This window comes from Orycteropus afer, unplaced genomic scaffold, assembly GCF_000298275.1.
Source record: "Orycteropus afer afer isolate SDZICR_OR568_19922 unplaced genomic scaffold, OryAfe1.0 scaffold00171, whole genome shotgun sequence".
NCBI lineage: Eukaryota > Metazoa > Chordata > Mammalia > Tubulidentata > Orycteropodidae > Orycteropus > Orycteropus afer.
In genome coordinates, this window is record NW_006921758.1 from 5,578,901 (window position 1) to 5,585,988 (window position 7,088).

The window sequence follows — 7,088 nt, forward strand, 5'->3', positions numbered from 1 at the left end:
GTAGTGATACTGCCTCGGAAACCCAAGGAGGGGTCGCTATAAGTCGGGTTTGACTCAACTGGCACACAACAACAACAACAATATAAGCAGTGCTTTCCTTAGGAATATTTATGGCTAAACAAGGGCTATTAAGTTGGTATTTATAACAATAGTGTAACTCAGCAATCTCAACCACAAATTTTGAACAGTTTTAAAAATAGATAAAACATCTTTACTCTGTCATATATCAATAGGGAAAAATTAAGATACTAGAAATAAGTATAATTCTGAACAATAAGTTTGATACTAGAAATAAGCCCAAATACTTTAGTATCAGTCTATAACAAAAGAAATGAAAGCACAAATTAACTGAGTTGCACTATTTCTATCTAAGGAGCCCTGGTGGCACAGTGCTTTGTCACTGGCTTGCTAACCAAAAGGTCAGTGCATACTCACCAGCCACCCTGTGGGTGAAAGATGTCTGTTTCCACACAGATTACAGCCTTGGAAACCTTATGAGGCAGTTCTACTCTGTTTTATAAGTTGGCTATGAGTTGGAATCGACTCAACAGCAGTGGGTTTGGTTTGGGGTTTTTATATTGCCTGATGAAAGAAAAACTTTTAATAAAACCTTTCTGAGTACCAAATTTGCAACTGTGAGAAAATAGAGGTTATATTTGGGTAATTTTGAAAACATGATCTAGATCTCAAAGATATTTTTAAACAAACAAGAGAATTTTTTTTCCCCCATTATCATGATGTTGGTTGAAAAAAAAAAAAGTCTTAAAGTTCAACACATGTGACATAAATTTGGCCCTGCTGTACACTTTGGGCAAGTGACTTAACCTGGCCAAACCTCAATTTCCTTGAGTAAAGTGAGGGTTAAAAAAGAAATTTACAGAGTTGTTGTAAGGATCAAATCAAACAGTATACATAAAGTGTTTAGCATGGTGAGAATAAATGAAAGGCATAGCAGTAGATTTGATTTATTACTAATCTAAGAAGAAGCTACTTCTTTCTAGCCAACCGTCAAGCATGTCTACATTTGACAGCTTCTTATGGATTGAACTGTGTGTCACCAACCCACCCTCCTGCCCCAAAATACATGCAAATCTTAACCCTAACCTGGAGCTCTGGTAGCATAGTGCCTAAGGCACTTGACTGCTAACCAGAAGGCTGGTGGTTCAAACCCACCAACCACTCCTTGGAAGGAAGGTTGGGCAATCCTACTTCCGTAGTGATACTGCCTCGGAAACCCAAGGAGGGGTTGCTATGAGTCAGGGCTGACTCGATGGCAAATAACAACAACAACAACAACCTGAAGTTAAGGTTAGAGTCCCATTTGGGAAAGGATTTTCTTCGTTGATTAGTATAGAGTGTGTCTTAAATCAATCTCTCTTAAAATCTAAAAGAGCAGATTAAGCAGGCAAGGGAGCTAGCACAAACAGAAGGGAAGATACAGATCAAGGGATTGTCAGGAACCTGGAAATGGAAGTTGAAAAGAGATAAGGACCTTCCCCAGGAGGCAACAGACAGAGAATTCCCCTAGAGCTTTGTTGTTGTTATTTGCCAGTTGACTCAGATGGGACTTTTAGCAACCTCTCCTTGGGTTTAGGAAGGAGCTCTGGTAGCATAGTGCCTAAGGCACTTGACTGCTAACGAAAAGGCTGGCAGTTCAAACCCACCAGCCACTCCTTGGAAGGAAGATGGGGCAATCTACTTCGATGGGGCAATCTACTTCCATAGTGATACTGCCTCGGAAACCCAAGGACGGCTTGCTATGAGTCGGGTCTGACTCAACGGCACATAACAACAACACAACAACATCACTACGGAAGTAGATTGCCCAACCTTCCTGCCCTGAATTTGGAGTTCTAGCTTTCTAAAATACATTTGTTTGTTAAAGCCACCTACCTGTGGTATTTGTTACAGCAGCACGAGATATTAAGACGAAGATTCTTCTCCTCATACATACTTTTTTCAGTTAAACAGCTCTAAACTAGTTAAGTTCAAAACATAACCACCTATTAATAAATATCAAATTCTAGTTAATGATATGCAAGCTGACTGGTTTTAGGAAAGTGTACCCATATCTAGATTTACTTTGAAATGTATTAAAAGTTTTGGATGGATTGATAAATGGACAAGGTTAAGAGATGGATAGATACATGATAAAGCAAATAATGTGAAATGTTAATGGTGGAATCTAGCTGGTGGCTATATGGCTGTTCAACATAAAATCTTTTCAACTTTTCAGCATGTTTCAAATTTTCCATATACAAAGGTGGGGAGAAAGTATAACTGCCCATCATATCTCATATAAGCCTCTGACTCCTGAAAAACTCCAATGTTCATTTCTAGATAAAGGGAATTTGGAGAGAGGATTGAATTGCCTTTCTCTTCATGTCAAAAATAATGTATATAAGGTATTGCTAAGACATTTGGAATGTTAAACAAAATACAGGAAGCCTGAGTCGTCTGGCTAATATATGAATCACACTGATGAAATCAACAATTCTTTTTTCTTTATCTCATGACATAAAACAAAGTCAGTAGGTCATGAGATTTCCTCTGTCTTAAACTGATCCTGTTGAAAAAGAAACTAGTACTTGATGGAACTGGAGAGTATGTAAAAGGAAAGTATTTCTTCGCATCTTACTTACTAACATTTAAGAATCAGGCCATATATGTGTATCACCCTCAAATCTCAAAATTACTTTCCACTGTCTCTATAAGTCTATGGAACAAAACTCAAAACCCACTCCCCTCTTCAAAGCCCAAGCCAGCAGATAGCCACCATCACTTATCTTTATATTCAGATAAAACTCTAGCAGAAACTCAGAGTTAAGTTTTTTTTATATATTCCTTTAGTTTATTTATCTAGATATTGAATTGTTCCTTTAACTTCTGGTCTTAATAGTTGGGATCTAGCTAAAAGTACTGCTCTTTATGACTCTATTAAAATAAAGTATTTGTTTAACAATGGAGTATGGGGGTATTATATCTGATCAGAAATCGGAAGACTAGAATCCTTTCTTTCTTGCAAACTGCATGATAATTAAGGGAAGGTATTTACATGAAGATGACAGAGGACTGGGCAACATTTCATTCTGTTATATATAACGTGGCTGTGAGTCAGAGACAAGGCAACGGCAACTAACAACATTTGCTGGCATCCATCACCTATCTGTTGGTTTGTCATACTGGGGGTGCCTTGTGTGTTGCTGTGATGCGGGAAGTTATGCTACCAGTATTTCAAATATCAGTAGAGTCAGCCACAATGGCCAGGTTTCAGCAGAGCTTCCAGACTAAGACAAATCCAGAAAAAAACGTCTGGTGATCTCTTTCCAAAAACTACCAGTGAAAACCATATGGAACCCAATAGAACATAGTTTGACTTGATTGCTTTGGAATGGTCTTCAGGAGGGATTAAATTGCCGGATGAAGACATAATGTGTGGTGAAATGGAAGACCTGTGAGGATAATGGAGACCCTCAGTGAGATGGATTGGCACAGTAGCCACAATGATGGAATTAAACATGTGTGTGACTGTAGGACAGGGCAACAGTTTGTTCTGTTGTACATAAGGTTGCCATGAGTTGAAAGTGATTTGATGGCAGCTGGGAAATCCTACTTCCGTAGTGATACTGCCTCGGAAACCCAAGGAGGGGTCGCTATGAGTTGGGGCCGACTCAATGGCAAATAACAACAACAACAACAATCTATTTGCTGGCATACAGGATTTTTTTTTTTTTTTTTTTTGCATAGTGTTTTTAGAAACAGGGAAGATAGTTATTTAGCAGCTCTAGATTTCATAGATGATCTCTATTTAAGGGTGTAATACTTCTTTATTTCCCAATGATTATTCATGGGACTTTGAAATCCTTGGAAATGTCAGTAACTAGCCTTTCCTTTTTTGTACTTCAGTTTCTAAGAAGTGTTCACTAAGTGTTAGACCCAGAAATACCCTCAAAAGATGTCTCAGCAGTGAGTATGTGGATGGAACAAGGGTTGATCCATCTTCACCAAATTCCAGGACAGCATTAGTAGGAGAGGAGGGTAATTTCTCTGTCCTCCAATTTTTCTTCATAATCAACAATAACTTTGTTTAGATCAGACAAACAAATGCTCAGCTCCTACTTCACTGCTAATGACAGAAAGAAATACAACGTTAAGCAATTAAATTCTTAATAATTTTCAATGTATGGTTTAATAAGAAGTGACATTTTCAGCCCAGAGAGTCAAGATAATTTGATGGAATTTGCCAAGGGTTATAATTTTGTTGGCATATCTTTTTGCTCTGGGGAAGGACTTTTCATCCAAACCCCGAGGCTTTGGTTTGAATTCCTATGGATCTGAGCATATGTTCAAGATACTCACAGACTATCCTTCTTAGACAATATAGATAATCACATGACTATATTTCCCCCTCATGACTGACTGTGTTCTCCTGCAGTAGGTTTAGAATAGGGCAGGCAATGATCAAGATGGACTAGTGAAATGAAATTTTGCTTTTAAGTTCCTATCTTCAGAGCAGCAATATTACTTACTCATTTTGTTCAAGCAATCATGGTTATTAAACTTTTTGTATTAAATATTTTATATGCCAGTCACAGAAGAAATAACAATATCCACTTACTAGGATCAAAACATCCATCAAATCTAATTCAACAAAAACAAATATCATAAAATCAAACTTTATATAGCAGAACACAAATATCACTCTTGTCTCTTTTCAGCACCTGCCATAGATATAACTGTGTCAATGATTTTCCTCGGTCTAAAGACATTGTAAATCAATTATAAGTTTGTGACATTAGCATTTTTCTTGTCAATAATAGCAACAATGTGCTAATGCTGTTCTAAATATTTCCACAATCCATAAAATAAGAATAAAAGACAGTAGAACAAAATCTTTCTTTATATTGCAAAATAAAATTGTATTTTATTTTTTATTTTAAGAGCTTGTCTTACATTCAAAGTCACATGTACATCTAGTTCCATTCTCCATTCGCCATGTCCAAACCTAACCCAGTCTCTTCTCCTCCCTAGCCTTCAACCCTCCCCCTGTGCCCCTCATATTTATGCACTCCTGTTTGTCCTGCATTTCTTCAGTTTGAATGTTGGTCCTCTGGGGCCCCATGGTCTACTGCTCTAAGGGATGTATTACCATAGAGTATGTGGGTACGTCATCCTGGGTTGAGTGGTCTGTGTGTACATCTTGTTAACTACTGGGCTGAGACCCCGCCCTGGGGGTGAGTTTTATTCCAGGCGCAGAATATATTCTAGAGCCATAGTATTGGGAGTTTCACCAGATTTCATCTGACCAGTAATTCTGGTCATTATTGAATTTTTGGATTTTGTTCCATGTTTTCCCTCCCACTCTATCCACGATCTCCAGATTTGATATTGGGAACCAGGCACCATCTAGTTCTTCTGGCCTCCAGGGCCATCATGTCATAGGGCTAATTGCTTCTAAATGCCTTTTTTTTTTTTTTTTTCTTCTTCACTTCTGATACTAGGAAATGATTAGCTGCATCTTAGATGGCTGGTTGAAAGCTTTTAAGACCCCAATCACTACTCACCAATGTAAGATGTGGAGCAATGCTTTTATCTATTTTGTTGTGCCAATTGAGTCTGGTGCCCCCCAGTACTATGGTCCTGAGGCAGTAGATCTATTGGATCTCTCTTCCATAGTGTCTGGTTGTCTGTGAGGGATTACTCTGTGTCTATCTTCTATTGTTTCTGTAAGGACTGCAGGTATTTTGTATCACTGGTGTCTGTGCAAGATTAGCCTCAGCTGAATCTATCCTTGATCTAGAACATACCTTTGTTCACTGAGGTGTTTATGTATTTATCTGTATAGACTAGTGTTTGGTGTTAATGGAAATGTGGCATTGTGGACACAATGGATGGTATTAGCATCTGTCATCTATCTCTTATGTGGACAATTTGGTGTCGTCTCATTTCCCAATGTTATTATGGTGCTCATATATCCTTCCTGTATATGCCTCCCCCTACCCACGTCAGCGTGCAGGCCCCAACTAGCCAAAAATTAATCCTTCCCCTTCCCTCCCCATCCTGGTAACCTACTAGGTGAGCTCCCTTTCCCAAGCAAACCCTTCTCTGTCTTTTTACAGTAATGGGCTCATACAGTATTTGTCCTTCTGCGATTGACTTATTTCACTCAGCATAATGTCTTCACATGACAAAGGAGCATTTACATTAAGAAAAATTACCTGATTTAAAATTCCATAATAACTTCTAGCATGAACGTGAACACAAACCCAACTGAAACGTTGAAACAATTCTTGTGCTTATGTCTTCTTGGCTCTGACTTGCTCTACTACTGTATCTACTTCCATGCTTATCTAGCACCAGCCTCTTGCATTCCCTACTGATGGTTCCAACAACATCTGCTTTTCAGTTCCTTCATTTCTTAGAAGTAGAGTTTGTGATTTCAGCCCCTTTAAATCACAATTTATTTCTAGACAAACCAGAAGCACTTCTTTCCTTCATTCACTATCAAGCATGCCTAAAATTAATGAACCATTTAATTAGACAAAGGAGGTACAAAACACCTTCATATCATTTCTCTCTGCTTTTACTTAGATACTTACATAGAACATGGTTTCCATGGAAAAATAAATGTGAGCTCACCCAGGACATTCAGCACAAGGATTTGGACAAGCTTCTGATTTCAATGTAAAACAAAGAAGAGGATCCAGGAATTTGAAAAGAAAAGAAACACACACACACACACACACACACACAGACACACACACACATTGTACTTTTACTATATATGTTTATAACAAATATATATTGTATATATTTTCCTACATTTGATATAGTGGTAAGAGGTTAGGAAACAGGAATATACCCTCATCATTAAGTGGCCAAAATATTTTTGTCACCCACTTTTGATCAACAACTTAACAAATCAGTTGACTAATTTGACCTGTGACAATTCAATAATCACAGTTCCTTCCCATTACATTATGCATATATATATTGTTGTTGTTGTTATGTGCCGTCGAGTCAAACCTGACTCATAGTGACCCCTCCTTGGGTTTCCGAGGCAGTATCACTATGGAAGTAGGATTGCC

The 7,088-nt window shown here is 38.1% G+C and overlaps 1 protein-coding gene across 1 annotated transcript in view; it reads right to left on the reverse strand.

Moving 5' to 3' along the window:
- Positions 1-7,088, reverse strand: part of PDE3A (phosphodiesterase 3A) — a 406,437-nt gene that overhangs the window by 255,364 nt on the left and 143,985 nt on the right. The gene's annotated exons all lie outside the window — the stretch shown is intronic.